At 36.9% G+C, this 27,902-nt stretch overlaps 1 protein-coding gene and 1 pseudogene; both read left to right on the forward strand.

The window, feature by feature from the left end:
* Positions 1–27,902, forward strand: part of Erich1 (glutamate-rich 1) — a gene marked incomplete at its 5' end in the record, with an annotated part of 52,793,804 nt that overhangs the window by 17,848,242 nt on the left and 34,917,660 nt on the right.
* On the forward strand, positions 26,299–26,715 carry LOC103693955 (mitochondrial import receptor subunit TOM20 homolog pseudogene; annotated as a pseudogene).

Below are 27,902 nucleotides of genomic sequence, written 5' to 3' on the forward strand. Positions count from 1 at the left end.
CCCAAAAGATGCCCCAACATATAACAAAGACACATGCTCCACTATGTTCATAGCAGCCTTATTTATAATAGCCAGAAGCTGGAAAGAACCCAGATGCCCTTCAACAGAGGAATGGATACAGAAAATGTGGTACATCTACACAATGGAATATTATTCAGCTATCAAAAACAATGACTTTATGAAATGCATAGGTAAATGGAGGGAACTGGAAAATATCATCCTGAGTGAGGTAACCCCATCACAGAAAAACACACATGGTATGCACTCATTGATAAGTGGCTATTAGCCCAAATGCTTGAATTACCCTAGATGCACAGAACATATGAAACTCAAGAAGGATGATCAAAATGCGAATGTTTCACTCCTTCTTTAAAAGGGGAACAAGAAAACCCTTGGCAGGGAATAGGGAGGCAAAGTTTAGAACAGAGGCAGAAGGAAAACCAATTCAGATCCTGCCCCACATGTGGCCCATACATATACAGCCACCCAATTAGACAAGATGGATGAAGCAAAGAAGTGCAGGCCGACAGGTACCGGATGTAGATCTCTCCTGAGAGACACACCCAGAATACAGCAAATACATAGGCGAATGCCAGCAGCAAACCACTGAACTGAGAACGGGACCCCGTTGAAGGAATCTTAGGAAGGACTGAAACAGCTTGAAGGGGCTTGAGACCCCATATGAACAACAATGCCAAGCAACCAGAGCTTCCAGGGACTAAACCACTATCCAAAGACTATACATGGACTGACCCTGGGCTCCAACCTCATAGGTAGCAATGAATAGCCTAGTAAGTGCACCAGTGGAAGGGGAAGCCCTTGGTCCTGCCAAGACTGAACCCCCAGTGAATGTGATTGTTGTGGGGAGGGTGATAATGGGGGGCGCATGGGGAGGGGAAGTCCATATAGAAGGGATGTTGGCCCCGAAACCGGGAAGGGGAATAACAATCGAAATGTAAATAAGAAATACTCAAGTTAATAAAGATAAAAAATAAAATAAAATGAAAAAAAGACTTGTGAAAAAAGAAAAAGAAGAGATCTCTCTTTCAAATCAGTTGACTTGCTTTGAGTATAGGAAGGCTACTGAATTGAGTTTCTTTTGTATCTAGCCACTTTGCTGAAGTTGTTTGCCAACTGTAAGAGTTTTCTTTTGTTTTTTTTTTTTTTTTTGGGGGGGGGGTCACTTACCTATACTATCATATAATTCGAAAATAGTGGTATTTTGGCTTCCTCCTTTCCAATTTGTTTCCCTTTGATCTCCTTTTGATGCCTAATTTGCTCTGCCTAGAACTTCATGTACTATATTTAATAAGTAAGGCAGAGCCTTGTTTTGTCCCTGATTTTGTTGGGATTGCTTCAAGTTTCTCTCCACTTAGTTTGATGTTGCCTACTTGTTTGCAGTATATTGCTTTTATTATGTTTAGGCATGGACCTTATAATTCTGATCTCTTCAATACTTTTAGCATGAAGGGATGCTGCATTTTGTCAAAGGCCTTTTAAGCATCCAATGAGATGATCATGTGTTTTTTTTTTCCTTTGAGATTGTTTATATAGTGGATTACATTGATGAATTTTTGTATATTGAACCATTCCTGCATCCCTGGGATGGAGTCTATTACTTGACCATGGTCCATGGTTGCTTTGATGTGTTCTTGGATTCAGTTTACAAAAATTTTATTGAAAATTTTTGCATCAATATTCATGAGGGAAATTGGCTTCAATCCTCTTACCTTAGGCTCTGAGTACTGGGATTATGGCCAATTGTTCAGAAGCCTGGGATAAAGACCAAGTTGTTGGAGATTGTCCGGTTTTTCAGCCTAGCTATTCTTACAGGTTTCAACACCCAACACAGGTTGGATATTGTAGGAAAAAATAAATAAATAAAGGAAAGCAGAATGACTCAGTTGGTCTAAGCTGTTTTAACCATAGGGTGCACTCTACAGGAGCATATAACAAATTTAAAATCTGAAGATATACTCTCACTTACATCTACTTTTAACTGTTTAATTTATTAACAAAGAAGAGAAACAACCCAAAATTCACTAAATATGCACGTGACCTCCTCTGTCATAAAATTGTGCTATAGTTGACTGGCATTACCACTTGCTTACAAAAGAGAAAAACTACAGGCTATTGAATTAGATTTCAGAAATGTTAAATTATATGGACAAATGCATTGATCACATTTTTGCCCCCAAATATAGAATATATTTTAAAGAAAGGAGACCATACTTTGAATAAGAGCCTAGAACTGCCACACGGAATCTTAAATTCCAGACATGGTTAGATTCCAATGTTCAGTGTACCTCAGAGTTAGATGCTGTCTTGCTGTGCTGTCATTTCCATTTGATTGATTTACACACTCTCCTCCATTTTCATATCATTAGCAGTTTATGACTTGTCCTTTTTCATCTCTTTGTATAGAGATGAAACTTCTAGAGTGATCTCTGCTAGGATGCTGTGTAGTTAATTGGTTATTAATCACTGGAGTTGTGTTTAACTAATGCTAACTGGCTGATGTTAGATCACATAACCAAAGAGTGAAATTGTCATTGGTGTGTTCTAAGAAGCTAATGACAGCAAGAAATTGTTCCATAAGTGTTGGTAGAAAAGAAGACTACTTAGCTAAATTACAGAAATACCACTGTGCAGACTATTGCTTAAAAATATTTCAAATATGTTACTAAAAAGTAGCATTTTAATCAGCCAACCATGCACATTGTGAACAATGACTTGCAATAAGTAAAATTCTTTTTAACGTCCTAAAAACATGTAGAAGTCTTGTTTCAGTTCTCAAATGACATGATAGTGGACATATACAATCCCAGCATTTGTAAGATGGAGACTATAGAACAGGGACTTCAAGGCCAACCTCAGCTACATAGGGAATTCAATCTACTTACACAAGTATGTTTTAAAATAAAAATAAACTAATGATTAAATAAACAAGATAAGAAAATCTAATCTCAAGATCCTGCAATTACCAGAAAAAGTATTTTATATTCTTCTCAATTATTTATCATATGTGAAGAAATATTAAAAATACAGATTTTCAGAGTTTGGTAGTCACTTGGATATAGAATTGACATTCTTTTCTATCCATTACATATTGAGAATAAAACAATCAAGATCATCTTGTCCCTCTCAAACAATGAGTGGATTTTTATCAATTTTTACTGGTTATTTTATTATTTATATTTCAAATATTATCCCCCATTCCAGATTTCCCCTCTGCAAACCCCCATCCCATCCTCCCTCCCCCTGCCTCTATGAGGGTGCTCCCCCACCCACCAAACCACATACCCTTGCCTCAGTGCCCTACTATTCCCCTATACTGGTTCATCGAGCCTTCACAGGACCAAGGGGCTCCCCTCTCATTGATGCCCAATTAGGTCATCCTCTGCTACACATGAAGCTGGAGCTGTTGGTCCCTCCATGTGTACTCTTTGGTTGGTGGTTTAGTCTCTGGGATCTCTAGAGGGTCTGGTTGGTTGATATTGTTGTTCTTCCTATGGAGTTGCAAATCCCTTCAGCTCCTTCAGTCCTTTCCCTAACTCCTCCATTGTAGTCCCTGTGCTCAGTCCGATGATTGGCTTTAAGCAACCACATCTATTTTATCAATTTTTAAAATCAATCAAAAGTGTTAAAACTTAAGGGCTGCTGATTTTAAGTGTTTTAGTATCAATTGTTGTCCACTGGAGCTGGGAAGATAGGAAAGCTGATGTTAGGTTTATAGACCGTTCCTCCTGTTTCCAGAGTCGTGGTGCAGAGCAGTGGCAGGACAATGTAGCACCAGTATACATGATGTTGGTGATGCAAAGCCATGAGAGCATCATTCTCCCTTAAACAGCATTTACTTTTTATTACTCATACTCTTCTTACTATTACATAGTGTTGACATCCCAGGTCTTTTTAATAGATTTAGTATCCTTCTGTGTATTTTATAAATCAATACAAGTACTATAGAGGGAAAGTACAACAGTCTACTTTGAAGGATGACACATTATTTCTTAAGCAACACACTTGCCTTCTATTTATTTATTTTAGTCTGCTTGGTACATTTAGTTAAGAAGTCAAGTGCGACTTTAATGAAGAAAGTTGTCTGTCTAAAATATGTCAGCTTTGATATTTCTATTTTCAAAGGTCAGTAAATCACACTTTCATGTAAAATACCAAAATAACAATAAATCTTTGCCAGTGCTCCATTTCTTAGAATGAAAACCCAGAGCTGGTTGTCTGGAAAAACAAATCCAGTGAAAGAAGCAGAAGAGAAATGCATGCTCAGGATTCCATTACCTCCTTATGGAAAACTCTGAATCACAGTGCAATATATTATGGACCCAAGAACACAAGGTTTTCCTGTGTCTTTTTCTCCTCTTTTAGAGATATAAATTATTGTGATTCAGGGAAGACAGACCAGACCACAAAAGGAAATCGTAGAATAAGTTTTATATACTTTGCCATGGTGAAGTCAGAAATGCAGTTTAAAAAGGAAAGAGAAAAAGTACTTTATTTATCAGTAGCAAGAAAATCACAGAATAAGGAAAGCTAGACACCCTTTTAAAAATAACAGTATGCTTTGGCTGAGATTTAGTACTCTGACTTTAAAAACCTATATAAAAATATAACTTTATAATTCATGTGGCAAGGCTGATATAATGTACCTGCAGAAAGAAAAAACAAAATGTAAAACACAAGTTTACCAATATCAACTGAATGTATGTAGCTTTAAAAATGACTTTGATTTTGGACCTAAAGCATTCATAACCTGTTTTCTTTTCCTCCATCTCTCTCTGGAAACAAATTGTATGATATGTGTTTCAGCATCACTTAACTTTATCACACCTGTATCTACTACTATCCAGGTCAATTCTGACACCAACTACCTGGAGGAGTAAAGATTGGATTGTACAATTTAAAGGTTAAGTCCACATTCTCTAAGCTCATCATCCATTTTTTCCTGGTAGTTGTGACAACCAACTAAAACTATAGCTTGTTCCCATAATCCCCTGTTCAAGTTTAGTAATTCTACAGAACAACGCATAGTACTCAGAATAATATTCTTAATTTAAAATAGTACACATTCACACTATTAAACTTCAATTTCAAGATCATCAGGATGGAAAAAGATGTTTAGGCCAAGGTGTACCACAGCTTGTGCTCTGTGTCATGTACTAGGAAGTTTGGATCTCTGCAGTTTTTGCGTAGAGCTGTCGATCTTAGAAGACAGTGGATTGATAATCTACAGATCCTCCTTAGTTCTCATCATTAGCCAGCAAATTATGTAAGGACTAGATACAGAATCAATCAATCTTTCCAATCAATGAAATCAATCAATCAAACTGCCTTCCTCATTTGGTCAGCTGTTCAGCCTTATCTCTCCAATTCACACTGTCTGTGCTTCTCCTCTCATAGCCTTTTCTACTTTTCACTACTTTGCCTTACCCTTCTCCCCAATCTGATTGGTCAGGGTTTTGCATTCACCCAGGCATCTCACATTGGTCCTTAAACAACCTTCAGATAACTGCATTTTCAGGTTAACTCAGAACAAACAAATCTTGAGCACTGTAAACATGTTGAACTACTTGCACTTGGTGTGTGAACATGCTTTTCTAGAATATTAGGATTAAAATGATCTTACAACATAGAATATAAAAGTTCCCTTATGCGTTCCTTTTCCTGGGTATGCAAGGCATAGAAGAAAAAGAAATGAAGCTCTCTCAACAAAGGAGGTCATTCTTGGTAACACAGTGCAACATACTATGAGTTCAACAATTGGTTGCCATATTATCTAATCATTTTTGATTAAACATTAGCTAGGACTGTGAAAAGGGCTCAAGAGTTAATATGTTGGGTGAATCAATATAAGAATTTGAATTAGTGGGGTTGGGGATTTAGCTCAGTGGTAGAGCGCTTGCCTAGCAAGCGCAAGGCCTTGGGTTCGGTCCTCAGCTCTGGGAACAAAAAAGAATCTGAATTAGAATCCTTAAAATCCTTATGAAGGTAAGCATAGCTGGAGGCTTGTATTTTTCAAAACCTACTTTAATACATCTGTTTAAATGCTTCCACCTCCCTTCTAATCAACCACCCAGCAGAGGTAGTAGAAAGGAAAAGTTATTAAGGCAAAGGAGGTTGTGGACTTATTTAGAAATGGTTATTTGGGGAGAATACAAAGTGTTAGCAAAGTCAAAGGAAGACTGGCAAAGAGTGGCAAAGCAAAACAATGTCACACCGCATCGTGCATGATCTGATAGATTATAGTTATACCCTTTCCAAACATCACATGTTCTCTCGAGCATCTGCTTTAGCAAACCATGCCATGCCCTTTGTCCAGGCACCTTTCAGAAAAAACACAACACCTCTGCTCTCAACGACATATCCTCTCATGAGATAGTTTCCAGAAAAATATTCCAACAATTTTGAGTCTCCAAGAATACCAGAAATTTCCACTTCACATCCTACTCTGCATCTGTTATCCTGGAGATCCTACAGTTACATGAGAACTGGAAAGTGGAGAATCCATGACAATCCATGGGCCAGCAAATTTGGCATACATAGGCATAAAGTACAATGAGTCATAAAAGAGGTTCTAGAAAAAGACTCACACTCATTTTTTTCTAATTTCAAAAGTACTCCAACATATCACAGGCACACATGATACCACATTCTTCATGTATTCCGTGTTCTTTGTACACACATGCACACACACACACACACACACACACACACACACACACACACACAAAATTGGTCACTGGTAAGTAAAATAGTCACCAATTGCTCAACCTTGTCAGGCCTATTTCTAGAGCAAACCAGGTTCCAAATCTTTTCCAAGTTGTCTCTCTGATTTTCATGTATTATGAAATTTGACTTATTATTTTTTAAATGGAGCTCCCTATCATAAGTGATACTACTTCTTTTGTTGCACATTGTGAGGTGTCCAGAACTTTATTTCTCTTATGTGTAACCCAAGTGTGGTCACACTGTTCTTTCCTGCCTGCTTTTGTTTCTATCTGTTCCCTACCCCTCAAATCACATGGTCATGTTTTCATGTAAAGCTTGTTACATCCTGACCTCACTACCAGTGGAGCCCCCACAGAGTCATTAGGAATTTGTTATCAAAAGCCTTTAACATCTCCGTGACCTTTTATTGAAATTTCATTCCTTCTGAATGAAATTTTCTTCATAGGTTAAGAAAACAGACAAGGGAATAGTTGATATTTTAACAAGCTCTACAAGAAATCCAATGAATATATTTTAGTGACATGGAACTAAGGTAAGTTGGTCGAGTCCTTGGCTGGAATGTATAAAGCCCTGGATTTGATTTTCAGACTGTACAAATGAGACATAGGGATAACCACCTCACATCACTAGACTTGGAAGGTGACAGAAGAATAAGAAGTTCCACTTTCTCCTCACTTGGCCATTTTGTGTGCAGCCTAAAATTCATGAGTCTATGTCTCAAAAAATTAAAATAAGCCACTTGGGGATTTCTATCGTGGGGTATCTGCTGTATTTCAACTGGCAATATGGCCTGCCATATATCGATGGCCAGTCAGAAGGTGTTAAATGTCACTGAAGCAATACAGTGTCACTTCCTTGAGAATCAAATTTAATGAAAGGTGAAAAAGTTTCTGATGCATGCACTTTTAAAAGGTTTTTCACTTGCGCATGCATATAAAAACAGTGGAGTCATTCATTTTCATGTTTTATATAAAACAGAAGATTTCAAAGAACCTTCATGTTCTCAGGGCTGCTGCAGGCTCTCTGCCCAGACTTCCCAGGGACACACACATTCATCGTCCTCTGCTTTAAGGAGTACTTCAGAGGAAAAGTTGGAGAAGCTGTGGTTCTCTTGAAAGAATAATAAACTCAGTGTAGGAAGAACTGAGAACAAACCTTTGCTTTTATATTTACTAGCTATGTCACCAAAACTTTCAAAACTTCCTAGTGTCCTTCCTTAACATACAAAGCAGACTATATGCATTATAAGTGTGGGATAGGATTGAATATTTATGAGCTGAATGTATGGGAAAACTGTCAAACAGTATTTGAATTAATATTGATCTATATCAAGATTAGGAGACTTAAACTAAAGCTTATATTGAACTGGAATGTATTGTTGCTGCTTTAGTTACATGTTGAATTTTACAAACATCCCACGATAGTAACAGAAACTTTCACTCAATTTTGCTGTCTCTCGAGTCACTCTTTCAAATTCCCTCAAAGTTCTTATCTTCAGTCTTTCCTTAGCAACTGACATCTGTAGCTGTAATATCTTACAAACGTGAGTAATAGCTCTGAGCTATTCACAAAGTAGCATCTTTTTCATTTTCTAGTACTTTCTACATACAGACTTTTGGCAAAAGCTTCCTTAATAAACATATTTAATGAATAGCTAATCTAAAATTATAATGGAAACACTGGCTTAAGTTTCTGACTTGATGAATGAGATGATCTACTAAAAATAATGCCTCTAACTTTCATAAATTCTGTATTCTTAGACAATTTACTTATCTGAGTTTTTAAATTACTTCTTATTATTTTTAATTACAAATTAAAACATAGTTATCTGTATGTTAAGGATTTGACTTTATAAAGTATGGAACTACAACCACATTACAGGTTTGAACATTAAAAATTACAAAGTAGCCGTGTAAATGGCAAAGAAGAGATTGTTTCAGTGTTTGTTGCACGTCATGTTCTGTTGTTTGGATATCAATTTTTTCCAATATAAGTAACTCATGGATTTCTAATTTAGTTTAATTCTCCTTTAAAATGCAAAACCTAAGTTGGAGATTGTGGTAAGCTCATGTGTTCCTGACCTTGTTCCTGTGTTCTCCTTATTTCTGCTCTTAGGAGGAGCCACAAACATGCTAGGACGTTCATTCGTTCACAGTTGCAATTTCATTGCTTCCGTCCTCTTGTGGATGACTTACCTCTGTGACTTTCTGTACAGATCCATCTTGTAGGAATTTAGATTATTATTTTATTCTAAGACTTTGTTCATGTATGTATACATGATCATTTTCACTTGTAATTTAATTTCCATGTTAAGCAATTGACTACAATATTACAAAGTCTTAGTTCAATTAAGGTTGACCATTTTAAGTACTATTATAAGTCATGGATTGCTGGACAAATGCTTCCATTGCCCGAATACACTGAAATAGGAGACCATTAATTCAGCCATTATCCAGTAACTTCTAATTCTATGAAACATCTCATTCATAAAAAGTGACCAGAGGAAATATACATCTGTTTTGTTTGGGGAAGTGACTGAGGGAATCAAGACTTCAATAACTCCAATGCTATTATGAGGTACTGATAAGAAAAAGTTATGTAATCTGAAACCATGATGTCAGGACAATTTCTGTTTAGTAGAAACATTAGAAATTGAATGGAACATAAATTTTTTGTCCATAAAATAAGCTAGCACATAAAACTTTCTTTCATTTAGTTTAATATCAATTGTTTGCTAACTAAAAAATCAGTTAAAACACCTTCTAGTCTCCATCTGGGTCCTGGAGTTAACCTTGTGGCATAGCTTTCCATAACCAAATCCTGCCAAAAGAGAAGTGGTCTCCCAGGAGTACAGTCACCTCTAAGTTCACAGTTGAGACCAAAACTTTTGCTCCAATAACTTGCCAAAGAGGTATCCACCATGAAACCACATGACACAGGAACCTCAGAGCACCCCGAGACAAGATCCTTCAGGTTTCCATCATCAACACAGAGTTAAACTTGTGATAAACCACTCTACACTTAATGCCCCCATTAGAAAACAGTTCTCACAGGACTGCTGACACACCTAAGATCACAGGCACACAGGCTCACAGGCTCACCTGAGGGACAATCTCGGGTCAGAAAAAGCAAGACCAACTAACACCAGAGATAACAAGATGGCAAGAGGCAAGCACAAGAAACGAAGCAACAGAAAGCAAGGTTATTTGGCACCATCAGAACCCAGTTTATCCACTACAGGAAGTCCTGTATACCCCGACACACCTGAAAAGGGAGATTAGGACTTAAAATCAAATCTAATGATGATGAGAGGACATTAAGAAGGACATAAATAACTCCCTTAAAGATATGCAGGGGAACACAGGTAAACAGGAAGAAGCTCTTAAGAAGAAAACACAAAAATCCCTTAAAAATTAAAGGAAAATACAACAAAACTGGGGAAGGGATTGAAGGAAACCCTCCAGGATCTAAAATTGGAAAGAGAAACAATAAAGAAATCACAAAGAGAGACAACCCTGGAGATAGAAAGCTTAGGAAAGAGATCAGGAGTCACAGAAACAAACATCACCGAAAGAATACAAGAGATAGAAGAAACAATCTTAGGAGTGGAAGATACCATAGAAAATATTAAACAACAGTCAAAGAAAATACAAAATGCAAAATGCTCCAAACCCAAAACATTCAGGAAATTCAGAACACAATGAGAAGTCTGAACCTAAAAATCATACATATAGAAGAGAGCAAAGAATCCTAACTTAAGGGTCAGTAAATATCTTCAACAAAATAATAGAAGAAAACTCCCCTATCCTAAATAGATGCTCATAGATATACAAGAAGCCCAGAGAACTCCAAATAGATTAGACCAGAGAAGAAATTCCTCCTGTCCCATAATAGTCAAAACACAAACTGCACAAAACAAATAAAGAATATGAAAAACAATAAGGTCAAGTAACTCATAAAGGCAGACTGATCAGAATTACACGAGAGTTTTCAACAGAGACTATGAAAGCTGGAAGATCCCGGGCAGATGTCATACAGAACCTAACAGAACACATATGCCAACCTAAGCTACTATACCCAGCAAAACTCACAATTACCATAGGAGACACCAAGATATTACATATTACATGACAAAAGCAAATTTACACAATATCTTTACACAAAAGCAGCCCTACAATGGAAAATAAATGAAAAACACCAAAACAAGGAGAAAAACTACTCATTAGAAAAGCAAGAAAGCAATCTTTTAAGTAACCTAAACAAGATAGCCACACAAACATAATCTACCTGTAACAACAAAAATAAAAGGAGCCAACAATCACTTATCCTTAATATAACACTTCTCCAATAAAAAGACATAGACTAACAGACTAGATAAATAAACAGTTGCCAGCATTTTGCTGTATACAGGAAATACACCTCAGTGACTAGGATAGATGCTACCTCAGAGTAGTATCTCAGAGTAAAAGGATGGAAAATATTCCCAAGCAAATTGTCCCAAGAAACAAGCTGGAGTAGGAATCCTAATATCCAATAAAACCAACTTTCAAACAAAAGTTATAAATAAGATAAGGAAGGATACTTAATATTCATCAAAGAGAAAATCTAGCAAGATGAACTTGCAATTATGAACGTTGATGCTCCAAATGCAAGAGCAACCACATTCATAAATAAAACTTTATTAAAACTCAAAGCATATGTTGCACATCACACAATAATACTGGGAGACTAGAAGATCTGGATGAAATGGACAATTTTCTAGACATATACCAGTTACCAAAATTAAATCAGGATCAGATAAACAATCTAAACAGTCCCATGACTGCTAAAGAAATAGAATTCATTAAAAGTCTCCCAACCAAAAACAGTCCAAGACCTAATGGATTTACTGCCGAATTCTATTAGACTTTCAAAGAAGACCTAATACCAATACTCTTCAAACTATTTCCAGAAAATAGAAACAGAAGGAACACAGCCTAATTTAACCTATGAAGCCACAATTACACTGAAACCAAAACCACACAAAGACCCAACAAAGAAAGAGAACTTCAGACCAATTTCCCTTATGAATATCTGTGCAAAAATATTCAATAAAAACTCTCAAACAGAATCCAAGAACACATCAAAATGATAATCCATCATGATCAAGTAGGCTTCATTCTAGGGATTCAGGGATGGTTCAAAATAGGTAAATCCATCAAGGTAATCTACCACATAAACCAACTCAAACACAAAAATCACATGATCATCTCCTCACATGCTAAAAGCAACATTTATCAAAATTCAATACCCCTTCATATAACAAGTCTTGGAAAGATCATGAGTTTAAAGCCCATATCTAAACATAGTAAAAGCAAAATAGACCAACCAGTAGCCAACATCATGTAAAATCGAGAAAAATTTGAAGCAGTCCCAATAAAATTAAGGGCTGGACAAGGCTGCCCACTCTCTCCCAATGTATTCAATATAGTACTTAAAGTTCTAGGCAGAGCAATTAGACAGCAAAAGGAGGTCAAAATGATACAAATTGGAATGGAAGAAGTGAAAATATTACTATTTGCAATGATACAATAGTATACTTAAGTGACCCCCAAAATTCAACAGAGAACTCCTACAGTTGATAAACCACTTCAGCAAAGTGGCTGGATATAAAATTAACTCAAACAAATCTGTAGCATTCCTGTACTCAAAGGATAAATGGGCTAAGAAAGAAATTAAGGAAACAACATCCTTTACAAAAGTCACAAATAAAATAAAGTATCTTGAGGTGACTCTAAATAAACAAGCTAAAGTCTGTCTGAAAAGCACTTCAAGTCCCTGATGAAAGAAAATGAAGAAGATCTCAGATGGAAAGAACTTCCATGTTCATGGATTAGCAGGATTCATATAGTAAAAATGGCCAACTTGCGAAAAGCAATCTCCAGATTCAGTGTAATCTACATCAAATTTCCAACTCAGTTTTTCATAGAATTAGAAAGAACAATTTTCAACTTCATTTGAAATAACCAAAAACCCAGGATAACGAATACTATTCTCAACAATAAAAGAAATTCTGGGGAATCACCATCCCTGACCTCAATCTGTATTACACAGCAATAGTCATTAAAACATAATGATATTGGTATAGAGACAGTCAAGTAGGTTAATGGAATAGAACTGATAGAATTGGAGACCTAGAAATGAACACACACACACACACACACACACACACACACACACATACACACACACAAACACACACCCTATGGTCACTTAATCTTTCCAAAGTAAACAAAACCATACAGTTGGATAAAAGACAACATTTTTCACAAATGGTGTTGATTCATGTGGAGTTCAGCAGATAGAAAAATGTAAATCTATCAATTATTATCTCCTTATACAAAGCTGAACTACAAGTAGATCAAGGACCTCCATATAAAAGCAGACACACTAAAACTAATAGAAGAGTAAGAGGTGAGGAGCCTCGACCAAAATGACATGTGGGAAAATTTCCTGAAGAGAACATAAATGGTTTATGCTCTAAGATCAACAATAGGCAAATAAGAGCTCATAAAATTGGCAAGCTTTTGTAAGGCAAAGGACACAGTCAATAGGACAAAACAGCAGCCAACAAATTCCAAAAGATTTTATCAATCCTAAATCTGATAGAGGGATAATGTACAAAATATAAAAAGATGTTAGACTCCAGTAAACCAAATGATCCTTTTTAAAAATGTGATACAGGGGCTGGAGAGATGGCAGGGCTGGAGAGATGGCTCAGCCGTTAAAGGCTAGGCTCACAACCAAAAAATGTGATACAGACCTAAAAAAAAAAAAGAATTCTCACATGAAGAATATAAAATGGCCTAGAAGCACCTGAAGAAATGTTCAATATCTTTACTCGTCAGGGAAATGCAAATCAAAACATCAAAACAACTCTGAGATTCCACCTCACACCAGTCAGAATGGCAAAGATAAAAAACTTATATAACAACAGATGCTGGTGAGAAAGTAGAGAAAACCCGTTTTCGTTGGGATTGCAATGTGGTACAATCACTCTGGATTTCAGTCTGGCTGTTCCACAGAAAATTGGACATAGTTCATCCTGAGGACCCAGCTATACCAGTCCTCGGCATATACCCAAAAGATATTCTAACATAAAACAAGGACACATGTTTCACTATGTTCATAGCAGCCTTATTTATAATATCCAGAAGCTGGAAAGAACTCAAATTCCCTTCAACAGAAGAATGGATACAGAAAACGTGGTACATTTACAAAATGGAGTGCCACTCAGCTATTAAAAACAATGCCTTCATGAAATTCATTGGCAAATGGATGGAGCTAGAAAATATCATCCTGAGTGAGGTAACCCAAATCACAAAAAGAACTCACATGGTATGAACTCACTGATAAGTGGATATTATTCCAAATACTCAGAATACCCAAGATACATTTTACAGACCACATGAAGCTCAAGAAGAAGGAAGAGCAAAGTGTGAATGCTTCCTCCTTTTTAGAAAGGGGAAATACCCATGGCAGGAAATAAGGAGACAAAGTGTGGAGCAGAGACTGAAGGAAAGGCCATCCAGAGACTGCCATATCTGGGGATCCATCCCATATACAGTCACCAAACCTAGACACTGTTGTGAATTCCAAGAAATGCTTGATGACAACAGCCTTATATAGCTGTCTCCTGAGAGGCTGTGCCAGAAGAGGCAGATGCTTACAGCCAACAATTGGACTTAGCGAATGGCCCCCAATGGAGGAATTACAGAAAAGACTGAAGGAGGTAAAGGAGCATAGGAAGAATAACATCAACCAACCAGACCCCCAAGAACTCCCAGGGACTAACCCACCAACCAAAGAGCACACGTTAATGGACCCATGGCTCCAGGTGCATTTGTAGCAGAAGATGACAGTGAGGACATCAGTGTTGCAAGAGGTCCTTGGTCTTGTGAAGGCTTTATGCCTCAGTGTAGGGGAATGGTAGGGTGGAGAGGCAGGAGTGGGTGGGTGGGTGGTGGAGCACCCTCATAGAAACAAGGAGTGGTATTGGGGGTTTTTGAAGGGAAAACTGTGAAAGGGCTAACATTTGAAATGTAAATAAATAAAATATCCAATTAAAAAAAGAAAAAATCGATAGAGAACAAGGAAATGAAAATGTGAGTAGGGGTTGAATGAGTGAAGGAAAGGAAGAAATAAGTGTCTTATAATCTCAAAATATACATGACCTAATAAAAAAACTTTACTGTATTAAATCCTCAAATTATTTCTTCAGCCAGAGGCAGTGGAGTGCGTTGCTTCAATGGCAGAATATTCAGCATTATTCCGCTATCTGCCGCTTTGTTGTGTGACTTGGAAAATTGTATAACATATTTTAATGTGGTAAACTGAAATAATGATAGTAAATCTATGGTTGTTATATATAAATTAATTCAAATGTTTATAATATTTACATGTATGCATATATGTGGACAGTATATATTTGTGTGTATGTAGTTACTGTGAGGAACATTGTTTAGTTTGTACTTTTATTAATATCAGGGACTTATTTAATTATAACTGCAGGACAATAAGACTCAGAATATTTGTGACATATTTATATAAATATGGTAGATCCAAAATTCAATGTCAGCATCATACACATTTTACTGCCTTTGGTTGATCCTATGATAGTTAATAGTAATTGTCAATTTGATTGCAATTTAGACTCACCTAAGTATGTACATCTGAACGTCTTTGTGAGGGATTATCTTTATTAGATTAACAGAGGCAGGAAGACTTGTCTACTCTCAGCGGCACCATTCCAACAGCTGAGATTTTGCATTGCATGAAGAAGAAGAAGCAAGTTGAACACAAGCATATATACATTTGTGTGAATATATTATAACCAACTGTCTCAGATGATCCTTTGAACTATGAGATAAATAAAACCTTCCTTTCTTAAAAAATAAAATAAATCAATAAAAATAAAACATTTGCAAACATTTCGTTCTAGTTATTACATTATTAATGAAATAGACAAGTAAAGTATTCTTAATTTCCTTTTTCAAGATGTACATGGTCTATTACATAGATACACACACAGACACATACATATACACACGCACATGCACACCAACATTATTCAGCAAAAATAAGCGCCTAATTATCTCTAAGACAGGTTGAAAAGAAAACCTCATTATAAGCATACCATTGTGTCCAAAATTTGAAGGATTAATAAATAAAAGCTAAATCAATCTGAATCATTAGTGGTCAGTAGTGGTTTTAATTGTCTAAACAAACAGAAAACATGACTAGACCTGTGAGCTAGCTATGGCAGGGTTCAATAAGTAAAAGAATGTCAGATCAGAGGAAACCATGTGCTTCAACCACAGAGATAGAATGCAGAGAAGCAGATGAATTAACTCAGAAAATATGAAGTAGGTTAAAACTCTTACTGTTATAGCTCACATAGAACGACGGCCAGGAAGACTGTGTTTCTCTTATTTAAGAAGAGTGCATTGAAGCAGTAAGATGGTTCTTCACTGATACCATGTACCATCAAATCCCAATATTATAAGCTTCATCTGAATGCTAGCTTCTTCTTTTCCAAGGAGATAAGAATTGCTTGATTCCTGCAGATGTGCCTGCTTCTTTGTTGTTTTAAGTATCTGCCATCAGAAAGCATAGTACAAAATTTGCAGTTGATAGAATCAGATAGTAAAGGATTTCCCCAAACTCATCCAAATCCAAAGAAAGCCATTTGGAGTTAGAAAACCACCACACAGAATGGAATGTTACTAATTAACAATTTGCTTTAATTAAAAACTTTTAGGAAACAGTTACTACAATAGCCTACAGAAGGCAAAGAAAGAAAAAAAATTCAAAATTTGACCGTTTGGTTTCAATAAATTAATCATCTTTGTAGAATAGCTAGTGAATAATAAGTGATACAGTAAAATGTAAGTCAATACTCAGAAGGAATTCTTAGACTCTCACTAGCTTGTGAAACCATATTCATATAAATACAAATTGCTTTAAATACACTTACTAATGGGTAATACTTTCTCCCAAATAACCTGTAATCCAAAGGCTGTTGAATCCTTTCTACAAATGATCTTTATTTAAGGCATTGAACACATTATTATTATTATTATTATTATTATTATTATTATTATTATTATAATCATTGCCCTTTTGGACTATCTGTTTACTTTTACACCCTTTCCACACCACATACTCTTTCTGGATTCCTTTTCCCTTATGATTCTTTTTTTGTTTTCCACGTGGAAAGGTTTAATGAGAGAAGTAGAGTAGAAGAGGGGAGAAGTAAAGAAGGCAGGCCATGGGCATGGCATGTGGGGGGAAGGGGTGGGGGATGGAGAGAGAAGGAACAGGAAAGAGGGCAAAAGCAGAGAAGAGAAGAACAAAGAGCCCTCTTATGATTTTTTATTAACATTCTATTCCTCATAATGAACCCCTCTCTGAATCAGCTAAAATTCCTGTTATTAGCTTCTGAGGCTCCTTACAATGTATATTGGACAATTGTGTAGTTTAACTTGTTCCTCCAAATTTAAAGATTCTCATTACCATCCATTATCTTGTAATGATTTGTGTCTCAGAATCCATATACACCTTAAATTCAATTAGGTTGAATCCAAATGCCATAGCTGGGATAAAGCTGTGCCCAGGTCTCTAGCTCAGGGAATATTTCTATTCCAAAGCTTGTTTTCAGTTCCTCTATAGTAGTGCTTCTGATAGTTTCTTTTGTACAGGTAGTGATGATGACAAGCTACATTTCATAAAACTCTTAGCAGTTATAGACTGAAAAGAACTGACGATTCTACCCTGTTTCCCTGTGGATTTTGCACTATCTGTAAGAGAATATGAAGTTGAACTTGGAAGTTAATATTTGGTTCCTAGAGACATATTAAATTCCTCCTCACTAGGAAAGTTGCTTAGGTGTTTATTTTTGATACACTATGTAGCAAAAAGTTTGAGGCTTTAAACATTATCTGTTCCTCAGAGGATAAATTAATTAATTCATGGTCTAACTCATGATAAAGTCAGCAACAGAGGAAAACAATTCTCCTTTGACTTTGTGCTTTTTTCCTTGACTTATCCATACAGTTTGTCATGGCCTTGTGATTTACATGAACACAAAATACGGATTAAGATAAGAATTTAAAAGAGATAAAAAATAAATGCTGAAAAATATGTCTTCCCTGTAATAGCAAATAAGCACATTCGCTAGCAAGCTATCATGTCAGAAAAGTGGGTGAAATATATTCAATTCACTTTAGAAAAATATAAAATGAATTAAATTTATGATTGTTAGAATCAGAAATATAAACTTGTCCTTTCAGATACAAAAATCATACCTCTAAATCTTTGTGGGGATCTTTTCTTTCTTCACAAATTAATTGCTACACGGTAATTAATTACTACAGGTTTTAAAATTATCTCTGTATTTTTCTACAGATGCAAAATGTGGCTGTATGACTTATGAATCATGTTTTGTGTACAGATACAAATCAATTAAACAAATATGTTTTCTAAACATGCAAAGCCATCTCTGAGATGCAGTTATAAGAGGAAATCTTTTTTACCTTTAAAAACCAGGCATGGAATAATTTTGAGGGAACAATCAAAAGACTCTACATAAACCTGAAATTTCCTACTGGACAAAATGTTTCTATAATAAGAACCTTGTAATTTCTACATAAAAATAGCAAATTATAATAAACATACCCAAACTTACATGTTTACCGAAAACTGAATAGCGGTGGTATACAACTTCAACCCCAGCATTTGGGAGGCCGAGAAAGATAAATGTCTGAGCTTGAGGCCAATTACAGGACAGCCAGAGCTAGATGGAGAAACTCTGTTTGGAAAAATGCAAATGGCAAAAACAAAACATCCTAGGTTAGGGAGAAACATCTGATAGTGCTTACCATGCAAAGATGAAGGTCTGGTTTTGAATATGTAATCTATAAATTTGTTATATTAATGTAATTTTTGAGACATGTATGGCCAAAAAAGTAAACTTTTAATGTATAATTTATGTTTATTTATATTCACAAATTTATTTCATGATATAAAGTAATTTTATTTTTTAAAATTTCAACTAGATGATACCTGAAATATTTTATTATTTAAGCATACAACCTACATATCATATAAGTGTGTTTAATCAAGCATTCAGAATGAAGCAATTAACTTATCCGTATAATTCAAATATCACAATTTATGTATGCTTATGACCAACTTTATAAATCATACTTCTGGGAGAAATGGCTCAGTACATAAAATTACTTGCTGTTCCTGCAGAGGACCCTATTTGACTTTTAGCACCCACATGGTAGCTCACAATCTTCCCAACTCAAGTCCTAGGGGATTCAGCATCATCTCTGGCCTTCACGACACCAGGTATACTGAGACTTTCATTTTTAACCTCCCAAACATGACTTCAATATTTTAATATTAGAAAAAGCAGAATTTCCGTATAGAGATATGGTCACACGATCAAAATATTTGATTCTTAAGTGTTAATTAGTACTAACCTTGAACAAATTCATAATGGTTAAAAGTATTTTTCCTTTTTCTAAGACAGACATCTATGTGGTACTGTGAATGATAGGTAGTTATCCAGAAAAAAGAGAAAAGTAATATCTAGGTTCCACCACATTGCCATAGTGGCAAAGCCTTCTAAAAAATGTTTAGTCTCACAACATTTATACCTTAGTGTGTTTTTGGATTATATTTGTCTTACAAGAATACAAACAATTACCTTCAGAGGAATTTGTTTCAGATTTCAGAAAATTATAATTTGAAAGTCACATGAAATGAATTAAAGTTCTAATTTTGTCTATTAATTTTGTGTCTATACTAAACCCCTATTCTTTTAAACATTGAGCACACACAAATCTGTTAATTTTCAAGTTACCAGACACTTTGGGGCACTGCAATTGGTTTTCCATGAAAACTCCTCCTTGCCATGTCTCCAATGGTCAGTGCCTACTGTCCTCACCATGATAACCTGCTGGGAGCTGCAATCCTAGGCAAGGTGTTGTGAAAATTAGCAATATGAAAGACCCCGAATGTGCAACAGTCACAAACTAATTAAAAATCAAATGCGTACTAAATCTCAGTGGTTGTTGTTGGCTTGGTTTTTTGTGTGTTTGGTTTGGTTCTCCTTTGTTTTGGCTGTTTGGTTGTGGGTTATTTTGCTGTGCTTGTTTGTTTGTTTGTTTGTTTGGCTATTTGCCTGAGTTGTATCATGAGACTTTGCTGCCTGCCATCTAAAGGCGTGTGTGCACTTTACCGTTCTATGTCCTGTCACGCCATGTAATGTCATTGAATCCTACCATAAATAGAAGTTTTGGTTCAAGGATACTATAGGCTGTTAACAGTAGTGAATTTGGTACATTTGTAAAGTTTTCTGTTCCTATGGAGACATAAAGATTACCGAATGCTTTCATTATTTTTCTATTGCTATTTTCAGCATGAAAATATCTTTAGATTTTTATCAGGTTGCTGTGATTGACTTTGAAAAATATAAATTGAGCTGATGACTTGACACAATTAAGTAGACTGGGTTCAGAATTAAGATAGAGTTTTCAACCATTTCTGACATGAGCCTAAAGCATACATCTGTGATTTTGTACCACCTTTATGAAAAGCTTTGAGACCAACTCTTAAGAATGTTGAAGAGGAATGACATCTTACCTTGCCTGATATTTAGTCAACCTTCAATTATTTAAGTAGTATTATGGGAAAATAACCTTGTTAATATAAAAATGCCTTTTATTTCTAAAAGCATAAGAATATAATATGTATACCAAAGAATAAATTTGAAGTAAATGACATGACATGATGCATTATTGGTAAATCGTGTGTGTGTGTGTGTGTGTGTGTGTGTGTGTGTGTGTGTGTGTGTGTGTGTGTTAACAAAATTTCTCAGGTAAAATCTAGATATACAGATGGATATGAAAACTTTTGTGTGAAAGGTTGTGGATGTCATTTCAGCAGTTTTGTCTATTTTTAACAACACAGCACCCTTGCCATTGTAAAGAACACATCTACTCGAGATGTACAATATACTAAACTAGCAACCAATTCAATTGGGAGCAGACCTTTCAGAGCTATGGAATAAAAGAAGTACTACATGGTCCAAACCTGAAAGCAGGAAACACAGTTAATGTTACCCACAATCATATACGAAAGAAGTTTTTGTCTTTAAATTGACATTTTCTTGGAGAAGTACTAAACAGATAAAATAAAGGAAGTATTCATCTATGTTCCCAAACCTTTAAAAGTCTGTGTGCTGTTAATCTTTTAAAGTTAATTTTTAAATCATGTTCCTGCTGATGAATCAAAAGTCTTCACCAAAGTATGTAATTTACTTTGACATCTTAAAAATGCTTAAATGTTTGGTAACTGAGACATTTAGTTCTTAACATAAACTATACCTCCAAAAGTGCTTAAATGCCAATTTCAGAAATTTCAGAGTAGATATTACTTCTCAATGTTACATATATGAGTATAATTACCACACTGAAATGTAATGAAGCCCTCATCATGCCCACAATCAGTTACCAAAAATAAGATCATCTTGGAGAAGGATCCAGGTGCTCGCTGTGAATGTAGAAATGAGTTGGAAGTTTTCCTGACTGTAAGAAAAATGAAATGTCTTTCAAAAATGGGACTACTATTTAGAATGATCTCTTACGTTGTTCTTACTGAATATCACCAGCAAAGAGGAGATGGGAAGAAGTTGTGTGCATATAATTGTAAAAATTCTATTCATTTTAAATGTCAAACCTACATTTTCCTGGGACAGCTTAAAATTGTTGAGCCTGGGATGAAACACTTTCAAAGTCCGCTGGGTAGATTGAGAGTCCTCGCTAAAAGCCTGTTTATTGTGCTATTTTAAAGCTCGTATGGAAGCACAAACATCTTCTCTTCTGATCATTTCCTTTTATCAGTCAACTCCAAATATCATAAAGAATGTTTGGTTTAAGGATCCTATACCAAGACCAACTTGAATAATATGCTTGAAAGTATAATCACAGAGGGTAATGATTCCACCTAAATAGTTGGGGTGTATGTTAATTTTGTACTTATTTCTTTTAAAACTTAAGCTTTCAAGCAGGATTTTTCAAATGACCAATTTTCTGATATTTTGTCTATTTTTTCTATTTCCAAAGCTACCTGTTTTCAGAAAATAAATAGTAAAAGGGGCATCATTCAGAAGAAAATGTCTTCTATAGATTATATAGAACGTTAATGCATTTTCTCTTGTAGCTCTTGGCTACAGATATTTTTCTTTGAACTTTTGGGCAATACATCTGTAGACTGTATTACCACCAACTGTCAGAAATATGTCATCTCAACAAAATCAAGAATGTAATTTGTTACCTCTCCAAGTCTTACATTTTTGAATCCTTTAATACCATGAAAAATAAGCTAAAAAATAGACACTTGTGTCATGCAAACCCGGGGAATAAATGCTTTACCTTATCTCAATAAATCAATGATGGTCAAGTATCACGCACATTATATAAAATATAGCATTTGAATCTTTATGCTAGACCTTGAAATTAAATTTCTCTGCTTTCCTAAATCTTTAGAGAAACTAGATACTGTGAGCTAGGCAAAATCCAGTTTGCCATCAGAAGTGTAACATATACACATATCCATGTATTTACATGTCTTTGATTGATTGGAAGTCTTCAACAATGACACATATTCATGGGAACTAGAGCACATTGCTGTTGAAATAGCAAGAAAATTTAGCATTTTACTTCATTTTGTGGATAAATGGAGAGAAAGGACTAAATTTATTACTATTTGGAGTGAAAAATATACCACGGTGGCATGGTTGCACATCTGTTAGCTGTAAGGGAAACTTAAATACTGGCTGTAAATGTCCCTCAACATTAAACATGTTTACTTATAACAGCTACTTTAATTATATTGGCTTACTAAAGAAGAAATGACAGTGCAGATGACTTTTCAAGATTTTCAGTGTAATGATGACTGATGACTGTTTTGGTTTTGTTTCTGTTGTTCCTTTTTCCTTTTTAATTATTCTTCTTCCTTACAATACATTCTGGACACGGCTTCCTCAGGTTCCATTCCCCTACACCTCCACATCTCCCTCCTAATCCACTCCTCCCATTTCCTCTCAGAGAAGAATAAGCTACCCAGGAATATCAACTGAACACAGCATAACAAGCTTAAATGAAACTAAGCACAAACTCTCATATCAAGTCTGGATGAGGCAACCCAGGAGGAAGAATGTGTTCTCAAGAACAGACAATAATCAGAGACACTCCCTACCCCACTGTTAAAAGTCCCATAAAAGCACCAGCTAAACAACCACAGCATGTATGGAGAGGACCTAGTGTGGCCCCATACAGGCTCCATGACTTCTACTTCAGTCTCTGTGAGCCCCTATGCCCCCTACTCAGTTGATTGTGTTCCACAGGCTGTGTTCTTCTGTTGTCCTTAAACCCTCAAACTCCTATCACCTTTTTTCTCTCTCTTCCTAGGGGTTACCCCAAGCTCCACCTAGAAATCCTCAAGGTGGAGTCTCTCTACTGGGCCATTGCACCGCTTCCAGGAGGCCCTTAGAATTAAGAGCAGTGTTTCTGCCCTTATGTTTTCCCATGGATCTTTGCATCTTCCCGCATCACCTTGAGAAGGAAGACCCTCTGATGGTGATGAAGCTAGGCACCAATCAGAGTACAAAAGAATATCATTCGGAATCATTTCATTGGCATTTTATTGTTTTGCCATGTTTGGTTGTACCCTAGGTCTTGAGGCCATCAAGTTTCCAGTTTCTGGCTTTCCAGGCCCTGTAGAACATGAAGGCACTCATGGCTCCAGCTGTATATGTAGCAGAGGATGGCCTTCTCTGGCATCAATTGGAGGAGAGGCCCTTGGTCCTGCGAAAGCTCAATGCCCCAGTATAGAGGAATGCTAGGACGTTAAGGCAGGAGTGTGTAGGTGGGAGTGTGTAGCACCCTCATAGAAACGGGGAGAGGGAGGACGGGGTTTATGGAGCAGAAACCTGGTAAGGGAATAACATTTGTTTATGTTGTGAGAATCTGAAAGATGTCTCCACTACCATGCATTGATGATATTTTTCTATCATAGTGACTTCAAAATCCTATGGTTGTAATGGCTATTTTTAAAATACATTTATGCTTAATTTTTTAATTTTATTTTTCTTGGATATTTTACATATTTATATTTCAAATGTTATCCCCCTTTCCCCCTCTCGCAAACCCCTTCTTCTATTCCCCTGCTTCTGTGAGAATGCTCTGACCCTCACCCACCTCCCCACTCCAACCTGAATGCCCTGGCATTACTCTACATTGGGGAAATGAGCCCTTACAGGACCAAGGACTCTTCCTTCTATTGATGCTGGGAAATGGCATCCTCTACTACATATGTGGCTGGACTCATGGGTTCCTCCGTGTGTAATCATTGGTTGGTGGTTTAGTCCCTAAGAGCTCTGGTGTGGTCTGTTGGTTGATATTGTTGCTCTTCCTATGGTGTTATGAACCCCTTCCACTCCTTCAGTCTTTTCTATAACTCCTCCATTGGGGTCTCCTTGTTCAGTTCAATGGTTAACTGTAACCATACTCATCTGTATCAGTTGGGCTTTGGCAGAGCCTCTCAGGAGACACATCTGACATATCTGGCTCCTGTCAGCAAGCACTTTTTGGCATCAGCAGTAGTGACTGGGATTGGTAAGTGCATATGATACCATATGGATCCCCAGGTAGGACTTTTTCTTTCGTCCCTGTTCCACTGTTTGTCCATGCATCTCCTCCCATAAGTATTTAGTTCTCCCTTCTAAGAAGGAATATTGCTGTAAAATTAAAATAATGGCTGTCTTTTATCCCGCTCTAGGTCAGGCAACTTAGTGCCCCAAGATATCTGTTAGATATCTTCATCTCAGTCAGCAAAGTGTCTAATCTACTTTGTTCCATCCCATATTACACTGCTGATGACTACTCTCTGAGCCTTGCAACAATATTGCTGCCCATCTAGTCCCCAAGGCAGGTCGCTGCCATGCCAGACATACACATTCCAATTTCGTGGCTGGCTAGCATCTCTAGCCACCACACACTCTCTTGAACTTAAATCACCACATGAAAGAACACACAACACAATAACTTCTGATCCAATTGATAAGATATAATTGCCCACCTACATAACAAACAGTTTACTCATCTAGATACACAAAGCCCTGTACACATCCATCCCTTAAGAATATTCATAACAACCTATAAATATGCAGAGAGGAATCTTAACCTCTGCCTCCATGTTCTCTTGGCCACTTCTTTCCCCTATGCTCCAATCTCCTTCCCCTCTCTAAAACTTTCTCCCACCCACCCTTCGTTCTCATGCAATGACAGTCCGTGTTCTATCTTGTACTTGACTTCACCTGTCATTGTCATTCACATGACATTATCACATGACATGTCACTGTCATTCACATGACATTATCTTACAAGGAATGAAGCATCCACATTTTAGTCTTCCTTCTTCTTGGGCCTCATATGATCTGTGAATTTTTTCTTAGGCAATCCAAGCTTTTGGGGTAACATTCACTTATCAGTGAGTGTAAAACATACATTCTAGGACTATGATAAGAAAAACTGAGTTGGGGTTGGGGATTTAGCTCAGTGGTAGAGCGCTTGCCTAGGAAGCGCAAGGCCCTGGGTTTGGTCCCCAGCTCCGAAAAAAAGAACCAAAAAAAAGAAAGAAAGAAAAAGAAAAAGAAAAAAAAGAAAAACTGAGTTAAAGTTGGTTTTCCGGTATTAAAGAAATCCCTTCCTGAACCATGAGTGATTGACCTAGGAAATCCAAGGCACAACTGGCAGCCAGTATCAAGAACCTACCTATTAGTTGAGTAGTTGATGCTTCAAAGCACTGTTGTAAAATGGGACACTTTGAAAATATCTACAAATATGCTAGCTGTTAACTTGTATAGAGTTATAGATATATTTTTTTTATTTATGCTTTTTTTGGAATCACAGATACCTCCTTTCAAGATTCTGATACTATTGGGGTCACACTTTTTTTCCTTTTCTGATCATCTATTCTAAATATCCCTCTTTTCTTTTCTCTGTCTTCTTGCCAGTCACCGTGAGGTTCCTTGAATGACTCAGATCACAAACTCAAGTGACAGCACAAGCTGGAAAGGATGTGGAGAGAAAGGAACACTCCTCTGTTGCTGGTGAGATTGCAAACTGGTATAACCACTCTGGAAATCAATTTGACCCTTCTTCAGAAAACTGGAAATTGTTCTACCTGAAGACCCATTTGTACTGCTTTTGTGCATATACACAAAAATGCTCTACCATAGAACACTTGCTCCATTATCTTCATTGCAGCCTTACCTGGTATAGCTAGAAATGGAAGCAATGCAGAGGTCCCTCATCTGAAGAATGGATATAGAAGGACTGCAGACAGGCAACAGCTAGCAGCCGCTATGCTCCAATCCGTCATAGCTAACCCTTGCCAGGAGGGCTGCCTTGGCCTGGCACATGCCCCAGTCAAGTGAAGGTGATGGGCTGGAGCAGCGCCATCCCTGCAGGCATGTGCAGTGCCCTCTTCAGCGGATACTGCATCTACTTCGACCGCAAAAGACAGAATAACCCCAAGTTCAAGAACAGGCTTCGAGAATGAAGAAAGAAACAGAAGCTTGCTAAGGAGAGTTATCTGATTTAAAAGATGCTGAAGCTGTTTAGAAATCCTTCCTTGAATAGATACATCTTGGTGAAAAGTTATTAGCACAAGGTGAGTAAGAGAAGTATGTGGTCTACCTGACAAATGTAATGGCTGTTTGTGGACAGCCTCAGTATTTGCTGCAAGTTTTACAGAAGACTTCCACCACCAAAGTTCCAGATGTTTCTGACCAAACTTCCAACTATCAGTCAGAGAATTTTAAGTGCTCAGACCTTGGCTGAAGATGACGCAGAATGAGCCAAATAACAACATGATGAAATCTCAGAAAATTATTTTAACAGCTTGGAAGCTAATCAGTTCTGGGGGAATTAGGGCACTTTGTGCTTGTCACGAACTGTACCACACTGACATCTGCCAGAGTGAATGTGAACTTTGGTAGACCCATTGTCTGTTCTATTTATTTTTCCAGGGAAAGGTATTTTGACAAATCTTTTCACTTTATAAATACACTCAGTTAACCAAAAAAAGAAAAGATATAGAAAATGTGGTTCATTTTCACAGTGGAAAACTATTCAGCTGTTAAAAATAAGGACATCAGGAATGTCTCAGGCAAGTGGATGGAACTAGAAAATATCCAGATGAGGTACACCAGACCATTTAAAAGGATATTCAAGGATTGTACTCACTGATAATTAGATATTAGCCAAAGATTCAGAATACCCATATTACACCTCACAGATCCAAACAACTTAAACAAGAAGAATACTCAAGTCTTGATGCTTCAATCTCACTTAGAAGGATGGGACAAAATAATCATGGATGGCAGAGGGAGGGAGGAATTTGGGTGGGAGAGGGAAGGGAACACGAAAAGAGGGCAGAATTACGTATGGGAACAGGCAGGAAAGTGCCTCAGAGGGCCAGGAAAATGAATGGAAATATGCAGCTACCATGGATTGGAGTATGGGGAACCTTTAGAAAGTCCCAGAAACCTGGGATGGAGCCTGAAGAAACCAACTCCAGTTGTCAGACCAGACCCTCAGTGAAGTGATGGGGACACCAACCCACCCACAAAAATTTCAACCAAAGATTGCTACTGTGAAAGAGAATTATAGGGACAAAAATGTAAAAAAGATTGAAAGAGTGGCTGACCTGTGAGCAGCCCATCTCGCGATCCATCCCATCGGTATGCAACTATCCCTGACATTATTAATGATGTTATGTAGTGCTTGCAGACAGGACTCTAGCATGCCGGTCCTCTGAGAGGCTCTACTAGATGCTGACTGAGAAAGATGCAAACACTCACAGCCAAACATTGGACAGAGGTCAGGAACATCTATGGAAGAGTTTGGGAGAGAATTGAAGGAACTGAAGAGGATGGCAACCCAATAGGAAGATCAACTATCCTAGACCCCAGGGAGCTTCCAAGGGCTGAGTCACCAACCAAAGAGCTTATATGGACTAGTCCAAGGCCCATGGCACATATG

This window comes from Rattus norvegicus, chromosome 16 (genome assembly GCF_021556685.1).
Source record: "Rattus norvegicus strain SHRSP/BbbUtx chromosome 16, alternate assembly SHRSP_T2T, whole genome shotgun sequence".
NCBI classification, from domain to species: domain Eukaryota; kingdom Metazoa; phylum Chordata; class Mammalia; order Rodentia; family Muridae; genus Rattus; species Rattus norvegicus.